Below are 19,513 nucleotides of genomic sequence, written 5' to 3'. Positions count from 1 at the left end.
TGTCATCAACAGAAGAATTTGACTATTATCTTCCTATTCCACAAAGTAATAAAATGCAAAACTGAATGAACCAGATAAATTGGCAGTCGATCATTAATCTAGCATTTGTATGATGTGAAGATCTTTTACTGATTAAAATGTTTTAATATTAAAAAAAATCACAATTCAGAAGAGGAGTTTTATAATTGGTAATGAAAGTGAATTTTATAGATCAGTTAATGTCTAGATGAGTTAAGGGTGAAAGGTAAACTTGACATTAAACACTTAGTTAAGAGTGCCAAAGGATTCATCATTGCCACTAAAAGGATACTGAAGTGAAACTACACTACTTTGCTTCCTTACTGGAAAAATAGGTTTCTAAGAACATTTGCCATCTTTGGAGTCTGAGGAAAATAGTGCAAACTTTATGCACCTAGCACTCAAACCATTAAAACAGGTTAGAGAGAGAAAATCTAAAGATTTAGCTCATTATTTGAGCTGATTAAGAATTTTACACCTTGTTGACCCTGTTTCACACCACCTCCCTATGCAAGACTTGGATTTCTTATATCCTTAATAAAAAACCTACTATTAAAAGTATTTTAGTCTTTCAGCAGAATGTTTCAGTTTTCCAAAATACACAATTGATATTTTGGCTTTAGCTACTTGGCACCATCCCTTAATCTTAGGGGAAGATGCCAAGAAAGGCAGACTGCACAAAGCAGGAAATAACAAGTCTTCATGAACCATACCTTGTACAAAGCAAATTCCCTTGACCTCTCTGCACACCAGCAACTAACAGGAGCCATACCCATTTGCACTCAGACATCTTTCCTGCTTTCAATTCTAGAGGAAAGTCACTCACAGTATTATTTCCCACAGTATTATTGCAATAACAACAGGCAACATACCCAAGTCACCAGCCAGGTTGTCCTTCACATCACAAGAACTGAAATTTCAGGGTTTTTTATTTGTCTTCTAGACTTTGAGACTTCAGGTTTTGCTTTTTGAAGTCTGTCCACGCAACTGCCACTGATAGAATTCATCCCCTAAGCGCTGCCTTCATAGTATCAGTGCCACATTGGAAAAGCTGATCCAGGAGGCTACTACAATTAGTATGTAAGACCTACCAATGCAACTAAAAAAATCATTTGGTAATAAAGGATGAGTGACACAATCAATATTGTCATAGACTGGGGAAAAATTCTGAGGCAAGAAAAAAAAGAGATGTTAAGTGAAAGGAACAGCAAGTTTTAGACTCATAGAAAATACAGAATACACCTAAATGCCTTATGAAGACTGAAGAACCTCACTGTTAGAAAGAATGGAGATGTAGGCTCCTGATACCGTTTCAGAGCATAAAGCGGAATATGAAAACACAGTGCCCATTTCATGCCTATGAAATATAGTATGTGCAACAGCTAAGAAGGTATAAACATTATAAGTCATTTTTGGTATCAGGATCCAAGCCACACCTATTCAGTGTATATTTAATCATACCTTAGACCTACATATGAATAAGATATTTAGTATGGCACCAATATCAGAAATTAATAAAAGTGTGACATTAAGAAAATTAAAATATAGCCCCATTATAATACAGGCCAACATCAATATCTGATTCAAAAGGACATGAGAGATGACCTATAGGCTACAGAAGTGAACAGTCACTATTTGGACTTCATATTGAGAACCTTACAAATATATATATGTTCATGAAAATTTTAATAAGGCAATTACAGCACAATAGGAGGATTTGAGAAACAGAAAGGAGCTGGTCATCTTATAAAATCTAAATGGTGCTATACAGTATAGAGAAAAGGAAAAAGCTAATTTATGGATTATTAAGAGAACACACAGTGCAATACACTAATATGCACACTTGCCATTGACCTCTGTGCTGACGACACTCATTTTCTTTTTGTCCCTTAAAAGACCACCTCTATAATTGGCTCAAAGATGGACCAAATGAACAAAAACTGGAATTGATCTTCAGAGGGAGAAGCACTGCATAGGTCTGGGATAAATATTAAATGCATCCAGACAGCTGGGTCTTTTATTTCCCTTGCTCTTCTGAACTGATGAGCTCTCTACTCATCAATCATTTCCAAGTTGTGAAGACTGACTAGTGATTTTTGGGTGCTTGACTTGAGATAGCAGTGCTGCTGTTTTCAGTGACCACAAGTCCAGCTCTCCTGTGACACACGAACAAGGATTTGAGCACAGAAGGAGGTGCTGGACACCCAGAAATTCAGTTGCTCCTTTCTAAAATGGAAAGAGGCAGCACTATTTTGTTTTAAACGAGTAGCCAGCAAAGATGCTTATCAATGACCACGGATCAGCTCCCACAGCGGTACCATCAGTCGATCCTCCTGCTTCCCAGTCTCTACAGGGGAAACATTTGACCTCAAGCGAGTGGCATGTGCCTGGTCCTGCCCTGGAGTCCAGGTGCTGCCCACCAAGGCATACCAGTAGGTCCTTAGTCCTCTGCAACCTTATGCTCAGAGCAATCCCATCCCCTCCTGTTCTCCAGACCAAGAATGCCCTTTATAAGTATTTGATCGTGCCTTCCTAATCCCCACTATTTGCCAGTTCTTACTTTTTCTGCTCATCAACACCACTTCATCATTCCTTCCAGAGCACTTTTGGTCCCTTTTTGCAGGCTGAAGCACCTTCAGAAGAGATATTTCTAATTAGCCACTTACAGAAGGTAAAAGCCATCCTTAACTAACCCTTTCCAGGCCACTGCCTGTCACCATTCACAAGCCTGTCCAGCCAACAGTCACCATCTGAATGAATCAAACCCAAAGCTGTCCTTGCTCAGCTGTTCTCTTTGCTGCTAGACTGCACTCGCCCGAGAACCAGGGATGTTTAAGGTGTTCTCTTCCCGCACTGGTAGTTAATAGTCTGTGCAGCAATCCCTGCTCTGCTGACCAACATAAACCATCATTTATGTGGCAGCTTCAGAACCCTCTAAAAGAGATGAAACAGCTCCACTTGACCTTTCCTTACAGACAGCATCATCAGCATCACCGGAGTTGCGCTGGCTGTATTCTTATCTGCATAATAAACCTAAACTCGGTTGTAACTTTATGTCCAAAATACATCCCTTCTGCAGTATTTCCTTGTACTTCCCCTTAGTGAAAGCCAGAACACTGCATGCAATGGTAATCTTTATTTAGTTACATGAAGTTATGGCAAAATTAAAGATGCCTACTACCAAAAAAAATTAAGTATTAGAATTAATACATTTAATTATTGTTCCCTTAATTTATAGTGAGAGGCTTCATGACTTCCAAGACCTGGCAGCTTTTCAAAGCAGACCTGTGAGCCTTGATATGCAAACAGCTCCTGATCTGAGACTTTTTGCCAAAAGGCAAACTCAGAAGAGCAATAAATGGAACAAATCTAGACTGTCTTTGGAGATTAGCCAAGTCTTCATGAATGGCACCTCTTGCAAAGACAGGCAAGTGAAGCATCAATAAACCAGTAAACCAATAAACACTGAAATCTCTCTGTTGTATTCATTATATATTCACAGCTCTTTCTAAACTTAGATAAGAACCAATAATAATCCATTCGATACCCTGAATCTGACGCCTGGCCAAAAAAAAAAAAACACACAAACATACAAACAGATTTGTTTCCGTTCTTGTTGTATAAACTTTTCCCTCTAACATGATTTGAAAATCAAATCATTCCTGCTGTTCATTTCTTTTGAAGAGTTTGAATTTTTCTCCAGTGATATGGCTCCCAATTTCAAATCTTATCCCAGAGGTGTGCTTGGAGACTTTCACTCCACAAAGAAAAACACTGTTAAAACAACTGTAGAAACACTCAGCACTGTCTGATATATTAGCTAAGAATCTTAATGTGAACCCAAATGGAACTAAAAACCACAGGTTTAAGGTATATATGTACTATAGTCAAATGTGTGAATCTGCAGCAGCACCTTGCAGAGACCAGGAGAAATACCTAGGCAGCTCACAGCATGGCTAAAATACTGTGTGAAACACAAAAACTTAGATCAGACATGTCAAGCCAAGTTAGTCATACAGTTTGTAGCATTAAATAAGTATTTAATGTGTTTGATTATGTCTGTCCGTAGTAACTGGATTAGGGATTTATGTCTTGCCCCAGAAGAACCAGCATGAGATTTTGGGCCCATTTGCCATCACAGTATCTGGCACAGCCCATTTAAAACTCCAGATGCTCTCAAGAGACTCAAACTCCACTTAAAGCTCTCTGCTTGCAGTTGCAGAGAAAAGCTTGGATCACAGTCTCCCTCCCTGAAGGACCAAGATTTTGGGGCAACACGAGTCATGGGCTTGCCAGTCTAAAACACACAGTGACTTCAGTCCTGCTAATCCAGAGCACAAACTCCAAGGGAGACTTAGGTCAGGCAGAAGCAGTGACAAAAATAAGTGCGACCAAGGCCTGCAGTCGCAGCTGTGCCCACCTCACTAGCGTCACATTTCTAGCGTCAAGAAGGGAAGATCTTCCTCTGGCCATCCTCCTCCTTCCCCGTAGCATGTTTCCTTCCTCCTGCTACGCCAGCGCAAGTGCTCAGCAGAGCTTTTGCAGGGTTAATTTAACAGTTTGCTCTCGAAGCACATTGACCCTTGCCATGGAAAACTCTGGCATGCACCAGAGACTGCAAGGTGCAGGACCAGGGATGGGAGACCAGGACCAGTCTTACCTTCGCACATGGGAGGAAGACCCCAGATTCAGACTGGCCGATGGTAAATTTGTAGGTACACAGCCTGGAATTATTTCTGAAAGCAGTAGGAAAAACAGTCTGAGGAGCAGGAATGTGATACGTGATACAATCAGAACAGATAGAGCCTAGTTTGCAGGATGAACAGAACACCGCAGTACAAGCCTTGTTACCATCAGTGAAGGGGCAGACAAGTTTGGGTTTTCTTTTCTTCTCTTCTTTTTTTTTAATTAATATCCAATTTCAGTTTGAGCAGACAAATATATAGACATCCATTAATATTTGAGATTAAAATCTTTATCCAAGCTATTTTCACTATTTTTAAATATTTCACAATCAGAACATGATCAAAAAGCTTGCTTTTCTTTACTAACACCAAAAGGAATGCGCCGTTTAAGTACCAAGTACATCATTACACTTATTTTAAAAATATAGACATGAGACTTGAGATTTTTCATTTTCCCTTGCACAACACCCAATAAAATCTTAAGCCCTGCAACAAAAAATTACTAGTGTTGCTCCCACCACAGCAACCTCACAAATCACCCTTTAATTCTAGCAAAATGAGACAAGATCAGCTCAGAGCTGAAGTCTCCCAACAGTATTTCATCTAATAATGGCTATCAAAAACCTGATGCATTTCAACTCCGGAAAAACATCACTTCAGCTGTGGAAACTCTTACCAAGAAATATATTTTTGTTTCCTTTTAGCAGCAGTTTCAGATGGACTGATCAGCTACACTCCAAAAAATTCCACCTTACTAGCTCTAATGACTTCTTTGGATAAGTTATCAGAACTTTTCCCAGTTTTTACTTAGAGCTATTCTGCACAGACACTGCCATGGTGCAAGGCTGATGCCCATAACAGTTAGCAGAATATTTCATTTGAGTTAGTGACTGGATTGCACTTTATATGCTTGAGCAGCACTTTGTAATGCATGTTCTGTCATTTTGGTTTACTCAGAATATTACTTTTTATTTCTACAGTGGTGTCTCTCTGAGCCATGCAAGTGACAGAAGTTAACATATTTTACATCTTGCCTCTGCTTTGATTTCAAGGATTTTATAACCCATATGAAAGCTGTGCTGGCTGCTGTCAGTGGCAGATGTCCCATGGGTGACTGAGTGCCAGGCAACCCTGCCCATTTGAACCCGGTGCTCTGCTCTCACCTTTGAATTCTCTTTCTTGGAGAGTGCATAGACAAACTGACTTCTGCATAAACTTTCTCTTTATTTACACCTGACAGCTGCATTATTTTTTCTTTTAAAAACAATGTTCACATTATTATAAAATACTTAAAATATTACCAAAATTTAATGTTTTAAATGGTTTTTAACGCAGGCATTATTGTCCAGAGGTCCGCATTTGTTCGACCCCAACCCTGTGAACATCTGAGGTCATTCTAATCCATTTCATAAGAGCTCCAATTCTATTTGGTGGAACTGTGTAAAAAATATATATACATAGATTGCATAAGAAGAATAGAGCCAAATGTAGTACAACTATGCAAAAAAAAATAATGCTGTGGGCATAATATCATGCTTGAAGAACTGAGTTCAACATTACCTACAGCTTCTAGGTCTATTCTGCTGTTGCATGTTCTAAATTTTAATTCAGAAAACACAGAGAAAGATTCAATTTTTTTTCCTGGTATAGTCACATTGATATAAAAGCTTTGCTTCCGCATTATGGTAACTATTGAGAGTCTACAAATTGTACTGCAGATTCACAACATCACAGACTATTTGAGAAACCCTCTAGGTTTAAGGTGAGAAGTGAAAGTTATTTTTCAGTACAAGTTCTGCTGAAAGCACACAGGAAAAAAAAAAAAATATTAATCCATCAGCTCCAGTGATTCAGTCTGTAGCACTTGGCAATCTGAATTCAACATGAAGCACCTATTCAACTAGGCTACACTGTGTTCCCACCCACTGCCCAAAAATGCCTAAACACAATTATGTGACAAATCAGAGGATGCCAGAATGACAGTGAATAGGAAGGTTTAGAAGCTTCCTTTTTTTAAAAAAAAAAAAAATCCTTCCTTCAATTTCAGTGTGTTTTGAGGAAGACAAAGATAACTGCTCATGCAATAAGGAAAAATAGATAGACAAGTGTCTTAAGGTAAGACTGTTCATTTCATGCTTTATTAGCACAATCCTATTATATATTTTTTTCCCTTCATTTTAATTAACAGAACTACAGTATAATGGAGCCATCCTGAAGGCCTCATAGTTAAAAGCTGTAACTTCTATTACAAACTCTATTTTTAGTGGTATACAATTTTGGCCAGGGAATTAAAAAACATCTTAGACTGAAAACTGTCAGGTTATCTTGCAAAGAAACAGAAAAGAGACTGAGGTCTACAATTTGAAGACAATCTGGCAGTGCTGAGTTACAGGTCACGAACACTGCCTTAATTTGAAGTTGTTAACCCCCTCCCGCAAAACTCACCGCAGTACTTCATTTCTTCATATGCAGGGTATGCACAGCTTGTACACAGACCTAAAGATATTTTGCATCTAGGTGTATTTATAGTTAGCATTTGTGTGTGCGCATGCCCCCATCAACAGTGGTTTCTGCAAGGGGCAGTAGCAGGGGAGAGCTCAGGGTAACCTCACTGTCTGCCAGACCAAGGAGAGGTCTCTAACACCAAAAGAAAGAGGTCACCCAGCCCAGTATATGAAAAAGAGAAACTCCTGTCCTTTGGGCATTAGCAGCCCTCAGCTTGGGTCTAGAGAACCTAGATGAGTCCTCCTGTAATCAGCTCCCACGAGACAGCCCCTCCCAAGCAGCTCTTACTGCACCCAGGGACACGTATCAGCTGTGCCTCATCTCACCCCCATCAGCTGGCCATTCCACCCTGGGGATGATCCTTAGCACCTGCATGTTTTTATAGGCATCAGGACACGTGTTTTTTCTCCCCATGTCCTTAGGGACACAAGTGAGCATACAAATTATACTTCCCAGCTAATGAAGGCTTCATTTGAGTTAAAATCATAGAAAGAGTGTTTCATTCAGAAGGAGCAGGGCTCTTACACCAACCTAACAAGAAGGTGCTGCTTAAACACATGTACGACTCGGCTGGCCCCACACCGAGCTGGAAGGTGACTAGTCTGTTAGGCCCAAACAGCACTGCAGGAGTGAATAGTCCCCTACATCTGGGCAGAATGCAGGTGATATTTCTAGCTCTGACTCTGGAAATAAAGCTGTCGGGATCCCTGCCTTGTCTGATGTTCAGGATGAGATTGTAATTCACTCTTCCTAGATACCCATGCACCATTTAAGAAGACCCTAACATCTCCTGGTCCCTGCAGCAGTCTCCCTCAGAGTTCTATCTATATTAAAGCACTATGATTTCCATCCAAACTCATGGGGAGCAATGCGAAACTAAAACAAGAAACATTTATTTAACAGCCAATGCCTTAACTCCAGTCCTATTACTCTTGCAAAAAAATAACCCGTGTGATGGTACAGATATTTCCAAAAAGTTATGAGCCTCATACACAGACTTTCTCTGAATGAAAATAGGAGTCTGCATCAGAAGGGCAGACTTTAATGCTCAGCAAAGCAAAACTTATTTTGCATGAACCTGATATTCACTTTTTATGAAGTCTACATTGAGCTAAGAGAGGCAGTTAGCACGGATTGGATGGAGAAGTGATCACAGTGTTGCCTCGGGAAAGCATGGCAAGATTTTGAATTGGATACAAGGAGATTATTAGATGAGCAGCTCCTGCTTTCTGCCTCATCTTAGGCTGGTATATAGATGAAGTTGCATTTTCTGGAGTGTATAATGGGGAACAAAATTAAATACATCTTCCTCTTTTCTGTAGGGGTACATTTCATACAGGTAAAGACAACCCTGAACTCCCTAGACAGCAGGGGAGGGGTGAGATGGTATCTCTAGCCCATCTGTTTTGCTGATTTGGGAGCCATAAAAGATGAGAAGAGAGGTCTAAAGGAGCTTGTTTCATTTTCAAAAACAACTAATGGAGAAGATGATATTAACAGCTTTTTAAAGCCTTCAACCTTCACTTATCAAAATAGTATGGAATATTTTATTTTGTCATTGACTTCAATAGCAGAGGATCATGCCTGAAGAAATGTGGTATTTTGGCCCTGTAACTTTCATGGGGGTGTGACGAGTTGAAGAGTAGTTTGCCCTCCCTTTGCCAGTAATGTCACAATCTTAAACACTTCTGTTTCTTTTAACTCTAACATTCCCCTTATGTTTATATCCACATCACACTTTTATTAAACATTAAAGTTTATCTTTATATTAAAAGGTTGCCTTTCTTATGACACAATGTGTACCATACTCAAAAATATCAAGCCCCCCAAACATTCTTATTGTTAACATAGGAAGATTTACTGGGGAAAATTACCCTGAGAAACACACTTACAAATCCAGCAACATAAGCAACTGGCATGGTTCCTGTGTCCAAGGATCACTTCATCCAGCTGTACAGGCTTACAAATCAGTGTATTTGCATAATGTACAAGACATGAGGGCTAACAAGTAAAGGTAAAGCGGTGCCTAAACTACTGGAATCATCTGTAAAATCTAACTGGTTTGCTTTACAGTTGTGGAGGACACCTAGCAAGGTGAGTAATCTCCAAGTAATATGCTAGGAACAGGCAGAAGGACTGACACAGTGAGACCACAGAAAAGTCGCAATGCTGAAGCAGGTCCATCACACATTGCATTTCTCACATACAACCTATTTGCCATTTACACGTGTTTGTTATCTCACCATCAATGAATCAATAAGATTACAAGCTTATTATGCACAGTCAGGCTTGGATTATTGCACATATTAAGACAAAATATGAGGTTTTTTAATACTGAAACAATGTTTCGCTTGTTTAATTTTTAAACACCTACTACTACCAGAGCACAAATCCTATTATCATCAGCTTTTTAAGTTATTACCTCAAGGTCATCTTCAACAGTATTTACCATTATGTTACCAGTTTCAACAAACTGTCTTTAGAAGGGTTTTATATATTTATCAATTGCAAGTTTGGACCTTAAATCAGTCAAGTTAGTTGATTTTGATGCAAACTGGGGAAAAATGTATGAATCAATTTCAGTAGAGATGAAAATTACTCACCAGTATCTCTATTCAGAGAAGCACTGTAATCTATTGTGGTGGTATTGGCAGCAGGACAAGACTTGCAATACATCAGAGGAAGGAAAGGAGGTAGGCTTGCCCATGAGGGATGCAAGAGGCTGAGGATGACAGCATTATTTTTGTTTATTATTCAGTCAGCGCTCTTTGCTGCCTGGTCCTGTACAAGAGAGGAAGACCAAAGAAAGAAACAGTAACAGTGAAAATGAAAGTGGCCACAGCAGATCTAATCCAGAGCATTATGAAATACAGAGGTAATGCTTCAGAAGTTGAGCATCTTCCGTGGTGGCTTCAGACTGGTCTGCTCTCTTGCCTCCTAATCAATATTCAACAAACGAGAGGTGGCCTTCCTCTCTCAGAACTAATGAGTGGTTAATGACCCTAATCTGGTGTATAACAGATTGTTAATACTGGTACAAGAAAAGCCCTAGTGAGAACAGGAGGGCAAAAAAGTCATTTGCTTTAAACCGGTCACAAGCTGCGCTTTTCTCAGAAAAGTTATGAGAGTTATTTGTTATGCAGCTCTGCCTTATACAAGCAGAACAAAAATTAAAGGATTGTGATATTTTTAATATTACATTTATGAAGATGATTACCCAGCTGCTGTTTAATTTCCATCTGTGTTCTGCTGCATTTATACCATTAGTGCCACACTGTGGTTCGACAGACAGGCTGATATTTTAGAGAAAAAAGTGTGGCTGACAATCACCATTTAACTTTGCGGAGTAGCAACAAATGGGCTTTTCTATATATTGTTGTCTATAAATGATAATGACTGCTTTCTTTTTGCTGGCCTTTCAAAATCAAGCAAGAAACAGAGAGACTCATGCAAAACCCAGCAGTTCTCTGCTACATTGAAAGAAGTTGCCTCCATGGTAAATTTGCAAAGCTTCAACTTAAACTAAATAAAGTTCCTCCCAGCAGGCAGTACACAATATTTTTTGTATTAGGAAGGTATTTCAATACTTCTAATATAGATTTGCTTTTTTTTTTAAATCTTATTTTTATATAATTCTACATTCATGCACCATAGAAACTGATCTTCATCTGTCACCCTATCCCAGTAATACACTACTGCTTTCCACATGGCAAACTAAATTGTCTTTTCCAGTCAGTCAAAAAAGGGGGGTTTACAGGATACTCTCAATATGCTTTGGAAAGGATGAGGAACCTTGTGACCATTTTGAACAACTGTCTAGCATCCTGGGTCCTCAACAGGGCAGCAATTCAGCACTAGGAAGATTCCTAGGCTGTCTCCAGATGATCTATTTTCTCAGTGAAAACCAAAACAGGGTCTACAACCTGACTGCAGATAAGCTCCTCCCTTTTCTCCTGCATCTCTTGAATGTCCTGTCCAAAGCTCTTGAGCTGATTCTCTAGGCTCTGTTAATGGAAGCCCCAAAGGGCTTTAGGACCAGCAAGCCTTTCTCCCAGGTGGGGATTAAAAGTGTCATTAGCTACCTGAAGGGATGTTATCTGTGGAGCAGAGCTCACAGAACCAGTAATTGCGCTCCCTGGAGCCTTCTTCATGTGCCTGTGGGAGGTCCCCTCCTCAGACAAGCACAGCACCATGCTCGCAGCTCATGTTCTTAGTAACTTGCCTCTCAGATCTACTCTGATAGCTCCTACTGTTTCCTTAGGCCAACACACTTAAAGTTTTATATCCCTTATGATCCTGGATATCGATTTGGAGAGACTACAGTTGATCCTGGTTGTTTTGACCCAGGCAGGAGGTATTTCCCTATTGATGCACCTTTTTACCATTGCCTCACTCCTTGTGAGAACCTCTCTATAGCCACCTTTGATTTCACTCTGTTTCTGCTGCAGGGCAATGTGATACAGGCAACCCCACAGCAGAGAACATTTTCTGGGTTTTTTTAATGCTACATATCATTACCTAGTTTTTACAACAAGCTAGTCAAACTCCACCAAAGCTAGTATCACAGCTTTTCTTGAGAAGAAGAAGAAATCAGCGCCTCTGCTGTTACTCTTCTCCTTTACAAATAAGTGCACCGGGCTGACTTTTCTAGAATGAGCCTCAGCTGTTTTCCAACTGTCCCTTAACCCCTGCCTCTTCAGCCTGAAAACAAGCAGCTCTTTTTCTCCCACATATGACACCTTTGATTGGGAATTTTCCTCTTCATAGCTGGTTCTTCACACTTAGAAGAGCTATAAATGGTGAAAAAAGTGCACAAGCCTTATTTTCTGAGAAGCGGAGGAGAACTGAGAGTTTTTTTCTTTTTCTGTATTTTATTTCTTGATCTCTGTTTCTTGATTTCTTCTTTTATAAAAGGAAAACCACTTGCATCTCTTACTGGGTGTTAGCTTTCAGAGATGCTGACCATTCACATTAGCTATTGATTACAACATTAGTTTGAAGTATTCCTTAGATATAAAAATCAGGCCTATTACCTGCATGCATAGGTTCTAAAAATACACTATTCCAAACATAGACTTTGTGCTGTCTCAGGCATCTATCCATAAATCTCTTAAAGCACTAAAACTCAAGGACTTAAGCTCATCAAGAAACAGTTATCTTTATTGATATATCAAGCCAGCTTTCCAGATGTGACAAATATGCAATTATTTATACATCTAATAGAGACCCATATTCTGTCCCAATTCATTGTGGTAAATTCATCACAGTAAACTCAGAGTAACTACACTGTTTTCAAATGCTTAGGCAAAGTGTGTGTGGTCAGACACCACTTACGACAACAGGATTGTTGGCTTGCTCCTGTTCTATTTGGATGCTCTGGGATCCTCCTTCTGTGGAAAATTAGAGCAATATAGATTTAAGAGTATTTATTTATTGTATTACTGGTCCAAAAGTTGCAAAATCATACAACTGAGAGAAGAAAAGAGAAACCGCAGGGAATACCAGGAACCTAACTTGTACTTTTACCTTTGAAAGTCTCCTCTTCAGTTAATTAAAGGCTGTATTACCCTGAACTGAAAATCAACTGTTCTCATGGGTTTCAAATGCACAGTACCTTGTTCCTTCCTAAGAAATATAATTTTTCCTGAGATAAATCCCTTCTTCTCAAAGACAGAGAAAAAATGTAGCGGCAAATCTATCTTAGAAGTAATAACTTACTCATTATATTGGAATAGTATTTAAGTGACAACAAGGCAATCAACAAAAGAGCAACATTATTTGCTCAGTCAATCTCTTTTGGAGTGATAAAACAATTCAAAGCCCAGGCCATTAAAATGCTGAGGAAAGAAGGGAGGAAGAAACCTGGGGAAAAGAAACACGGCAATATAAAATATTCAGAGTACTTACACATGATAGAGTTTCAGAGACAATGGCCGCAAAATAGGAAAACAATTGCAGTGTTTGAAAACTAGAGCTGGGCAAATCAATGATTGCTAGTCATCAACCATGCCTCACATATATCATTTATTCAATCAGAATCCTTCCTTCATCCTCCTCGACAGAAACAATAAAAAACTACTCTATGCAGTTAAGCCTCAATCTGTATATCTGAGGAAGACAGGAATCAGATAAATTCATTTTAAGGGAAAAATTCTTCTTCTAATTTTCCTCGTAGGTAGCAGTTTTCCAGCTCTCTACAGTGTCCTACCATGTGATTCTCAATCACAGTTATTGCAGAAGCACTCACATGGAAATAGTGGCGATAATAACGGGGTTCAGGGGCCCCTTCTGCCACACGAAACCAAAAAGCATTCAGTATTGATGACCCTGGAGGTCATCATCTAACTGGGTGGGAAAAGTGGGAGTTATTGTTATCATATGTATCAAGAAATACGTGACTAAAATACAAGGAAAAGCTGTTCTTCAATATATTTTTTTCATATAGCTTTATCATTCCTATTAGCAAGGTGTGAAAAAGCCCTTGTCCTGAGAGGTAATCACATTCTGATAAACCCTTTATAAACAAATAGCAAAAAGATGGCTTCAGCCCTCAAATCAAAGAGGGCCTAACATGGAGGAAGTCAGAAAAGGAATACAAGGAGACAGGCTCCATCAGGATGACAGGTCGTGGTCTCGACACACAAGGATCCTCAAGTGTTTACCTGTAGCCAGCATGAATCTTAAGGAGCAATGTGAAGGACAGCAACAAAGACATTTCCAAGACGTGTCTTCAGACTATGAAGGCAGCTTGAGAGAAGACATTATGTTTGTAAATAGAACAAAGCCAGGCTGGTGTCGCAGGATGATCTGTCACTTCTCAGTGAGAGATGATCCATTGGGAGAGGCTGTGACCAAGGGGATGGGGAAAAAAGTTAGCATTTGGCACAGCTACAGTTGTCAAGGTCAGAGAAAAGGATGCTGTGGTAACCAAAGCACAAGTAATTAAAGTCTAGACAAGATTATTAAGGACTTCTTGTTAGGTTCCTAATCAAAGACAGCTCTTGGGGTCTGGGGTGTGTCTATGTCCCACAGTCCTAGTGACAGTGCCCTTTCTCTCTTCTCCATCCAGCCCTCCCATTTTCCTCTCTTGTGCCAACTCATCCACCTCTTGCCCTCTCTCTCTTCCTTTGTTCTCAATTAAACCCAGACTAAAAACAACAGATGAAGCAGCTTCTGTCATAACTGACATCACACAGTAAGCATCATATTAGCTAATGCATTAAATAGACACTGAAAAACAGGGAAAGGGATAAATTATACCCTTGTCTGTTTGTTCAGCTGTTATGCCCTGTCAGATGCGTGTTGTGGTGTTTGTTTGTTAAACCTTCCTTGCAAAGAGCAATATTCTGAGAGCTCTGGTGCTGACAGTGCCAAAGCAAACATCTCCCTGCCCCATGCTAACAGCATGTTTCCCCCTTCCCCTCAAAAGGGTCTGTAACCTCTACCTTGTAGGACCCTCTTCTGATTTTTGTATTTCGGGAGGAAATTTTTACACTTGTGGAATTGGTGTATTGATCTGGAGCAAGCATGGAATGAAGATGATTAAAAACTGGAGCCGTATGTAGGATTGTGTGAAATTTGGAAATACACGAAGAATTTTCCACAAATGTGTCCAAGGATCACTTTATCCAGCTGTACAGGCTTACAAATCAGTGTATTTGCATAATGTACAGGACATGAGGGCTAACAAGTACTCAAATTTTCCACAAATCACTTGCACAAGACAACCTGGGGTGGGGGATTCTCATACTGGGAGTATTGCAAATACAAATCCAGAAACTCATCCAAACTTGCTTTTGTTCCCAGAATAGCAGGAATTTCCTGGGGTATAAACATCTGAAAACATTCGGTCTAAGATGTTGGATGAAGGCACAAATAATGGGACTCTGGGGAATGAATGACAACCACTGACCCTGCCTTTTGAGAGCTCCTGTTGTTGCAACGTAGTTCCTCCCTTTCTAAAGGCAAACAGCATAGCCTCCATAAATCAACACTCTTCTAGACTTCAAAGCCACTGGGACATCCCTATCAATACATCACTCAAGTCAGAAATTAGCTTTAACATGTTATATGATCAGTAAATAGTCAGTGTCAGAGAGCAAAGGAGTGTTGATAGGTCCAGTCAATTATTATTTTCCTGATAAAATAATATCTCCAGGAGATCTCTTAGTTGTGTTTCTGAAGCTAATATAGAGTCGTGTTTCAAATCATGACCCTCAGATGCCATAAATTTCAAAGATCTACACCAGAACGCTCACTCACTTCAGGCACTTAAAACTATAAAGCTTCAAAGGAGACAGAACAAACATTAGTTTAAGTGGTCCAAAAGAACATCTGCATCCGTACCAGCCACATGTGGACACAAACAGCTTGAACTGCTCTCTCCAGCTGGGCTAAGTGACCTTATCTTAAATCTTGCTGAATTGCGACTAATGACCCAGAACATCCATTGCAACAATTAAAGCAAATAAACAAACACCCTGCCATCTTTTGACAGCATCTGAATCTTCTCCTTCACTGTGCCTGGTATCTTTACAGATCATCTTGATACTAGTCATGAAAAACAGTTGCCAGGATCTGCAAGAACACTTGAAATACCAAGCTATGGGCCACAATTTGCCAGAGGGCCACCTTAGCTCCAGAGTAACAGTGATAGCTGGTCAGGAGGTCAACAGCACACAAACTGGAAAGAGTCACACACATAAAGCCAGTCCAGTCAAACTGGGCAGATTTTGTCCTTGGATGAAGGAAATGCAGTACATTTCAGAAGCTTTAAGTCTATCAAGTGTGCAAGAAAGGAGATAACAAAGTAGAAGCTCTTCCCATGACAGCACAGACAAGGAGGCTCCAAACTTGCCCTAAATGCTGGCACCCACAGCCTAGTGTGAGGATAGGTAGCCATCTACTGCTCAAGACCAATCTTATCTAGGAGAATCTGAGGCCAATTCCTCCTGACATGCAGTATCATAGCCATGAAGGCCAGCTTCTCGTAAACAGGGTTAGAGAAGGCGAAGGTGGCCGCTGCCAGCTTTTGCCCTGTCTGGATGATACTCCCAAGGAGTGAAGGGGATGGTCCCTGGTGTGGCACAGGCAGGCCTACAGCTCCCAGATGTGGCCGTGCAGCATCCCTGCTCCTGAAATTGGGTCACTGTTCCATGAATACTCAGGGCCAGACAGGGAACCTGCTCAGTAGCCCAAAAGTAAGGGGATTCAGGCAGAAGAGCAATGTCCTGGGGTCTGGTCCCTGCTTCCTACATCCACTCTGCCTTTTGCAGTAGAGAATAATTGGATAAAGTGCATAAACAACACTAAGGGTCACTCCAAACCTGCACAACACAGCAAGGACATGACTTTGTCCATGTCCTCACCATTTGTTCCATCAGTTCAAACTGTCCACACCAGTTTTATGTTCAGTTGGAACACCTTTTTAGTGACGCTTCATTTCTGTTAAATTCCTGCAAAAACTGTATTTGGTTATGATGTTATGATGGAATTATTATAATCAAATTTAACAATGACTAAGCTGTGTGTAACTGGTCTAGCTCATGTAAACACACATAGTAATTTTGCCAGAATATGAAATGTTGGTCTTTGGTTCTGTAGCTGCAAGTAATGATGACATAATAGTACAAGGAAATTATAATATGGCTTGTTTGAAGCAGGGTTCTCTTCTGAAAAAACATTCTTTAGAGCCATTACAACTGCTCTCAGTTATATTTCAGCTGCAGTTGCATTTCAAAATCTTCCTGATTAAACACGTCTAGAGAACGGGAAGATATTCCTCTTCCCCACAAAGTCTTAGACTTGCAAAGTCAGACCAAAAAAAAAAGAGATTGCTTTGGGTTGATTGCCAGTCCCCCTCCTCCCTCCTAGCCTTTTCTTTTCTATGGTGGCTATATATTTTGTCCCAAAATCTCTGCTTTCATTTATAAAGAAGTTTCTAGCCCCTTTGATCACAAAGAAAACCTTTGAAATGTGAAATGAGTTTAAACCGACGCAGCAATGTGTGCTCAAGTCTTTAGACACCTGTAATAACAGTAGTTGGATGTGTGAACTGTCCTATTCACGTCAGCAGAGTGCAAATTCTAAAGCCAAGTTAAATAGAGGACACATGGTCCAGTGATTAGATCATTATTTTGGCATTTGTGATGCTCAGGTTTAGTTTTCTGCTGATCCACAGAGTTATGGGAATTTGGAAGAGTCATTTGGCAGACGGTTTAAACCATGTCTGCTTCCCATCGGGGACCTGGAGTCTGGTTTGTGCCAGAATGGCAGGGCTCTGCCTCCTGCTCTGCCTTATCCCACTTGCCATCTACGGTTAGATTTGCACAGCATCACAGCATTTGGCCCTGAGACTGGAAATCAGTTTAAAATATTTGCAAATTACCAGATTGCACTCTTTGAACAGACCAGGGTCTCTGAGTTTATTAACTCCACGAATTGTGAGAGGATGCAACATTGCATCTATAATGAAAATATACAGTAGATTAAAAGCAGTACAACAGAACTGAACAGTGAAAGAAAAAGAGACTCATCCTGTAACCACAGCCCTGTGACTTGGGCTCTGATAGAGTTCCTGTATGACATCTTAAAAGAGGAATTTAACGATGTTTAAACATTTCTTTTTCTGACAGCAGATGAAACAGTAAGTAAAGGAGTAACTACTGCCAAAGATTAGTGGCGAAAGGTCTGATTCTCCTAAAAAAACACAGTAACATGATAGGGAGGGGTGTGTATGTGTGTGTATAAAATTAATATAGTTGTATGTATTGTTTCCCAATTAAGTGCAGGTGTATTTGGATCAGCAACCTTACAGAAACAAACACAGAAGAGTTCACTGTTTTCTCTCACCATAGTTATGACAGATTCACAATAGCAATAATATTTTGTCAGATTCCTCACTGAAATAGCTCTGGTTGCAATTTATACTTTTTATTTCATCCAAACCCTTGCCATGTTAAAGCCCAGCAAATCCATGTTGACTTCAAGAGGACTGTGAGGAGGAAGAGAAATCTGTACCTAGGTATGTTATTAAGAAATTTGGCCCTACACCATACTTCTAGCCACAAAGAGTCATATCTATCTATATGGACCATCCATAATTTAAAAATGTATAAAATGCTACCACTAAAAACCATTGCAGGGATCAAATCTGGAGCAGACTAAAAAATGTGTACAAGAACCAAATCTTCCCTCCCATTCCTCAGTCCATTGATGCAAGAAAGAAGGGAATTTTTCCCTTCAAGCCGGCCTTTCACAGAAAGTGACGCCATCCTATTTTCTGCTGAGCTCCAGGTAGCTTACAAGGATAAGGTCATATCTTTTAAGATGTACCATTAGCTTCCTTACTGCTGGAGAAAATTAAAAAGGAAAATTGCCTGTCACACCCAGAGAGCTAAGCTGATGATGAAGGCTGAAGTCTGCTCAGATTTTCATTCCTGGGCTTAGACTTTAAGGTTACCTTATTTACTTATTTTCATGCACCTCAAGTGCTGTTTAAAATACAAAACCTACCAAGTATTTGCTTTCTTGCAAAGATGATAAATTGGGCTAGCTTTTCAATGTGCTGCATATACACAACCTTAACTTTTAGGTGATCTGGAAGGGTCTCAGGTAATTTTATCTTTTTGATGGCATGTAATCTTCAGTGCTAGAATGAGACACATTTTGTCTCTGTTTTCCCCTCACCATCTAACTTGTGGCTGGGCTGATGATGCCAGGATTGATGTGCTGAGGAAGAGATACTTGCTATTTTTTATTGCTTATATGTTATCTTTTAGTTTTACTATTATTTTTTCTGCACACTGTTTGGAGAGCAGTAGACCTATCACACTGCATCTCTTTCCAAGTGTCAGATTACTCATCCAAGCAATGACCTTACTTTACTTCTGGAAGCCTAAAGATACGTTTGTTAAAATAGGCAATTGGACACATTGAGATAGCCTGCCGGGCATGGTAACTTTGTCCATATGAAAGATGCTACAGAAACCGATGTATTCTGAAACATCCCTTTGCTTGGATAGCTGATAGCTGACTCCTTCAGCATAGCTCCCGTTTTACTGATATGTCTCAGGGAAATTTTTTAAGCCTTCAAGATATAAAATAAAAGGATACATTAAAGTAACCATAAAAGTCTGTTTTAAACTAACAGAAGCAAACAAGCTTGTTTGTTTGTAACATCTATTCATGCCTAAGTACAACAGACCTTGAGGGTTATTTCTGCTGGAGAGGTGCATAAGCTAGGGTTCTGTTAATAATAAGCATGATGGTAATAATAATGATGGTAATAATAATGATAAGAAGGA

Source organism: Strix uralensis, chromosome 6 (assembly GCF_047716275.1).
Source record: "Strix uralensis isolate ZFMK-TIS-50842 chromosome 6, bStrUra1, whole genome shotgun sequence".
Taxonomy (NCBI): domain Eukaryota; kingdom Metazoa; phylum Chordata; class Aves; order Strigiformes; family Strigidae; genus Strix; species Strix uralensis.
The sequence above is the reverse complement of the archived record's forward strand: the minus strand, read 5'-3'. Positions refer to the sequence as shown.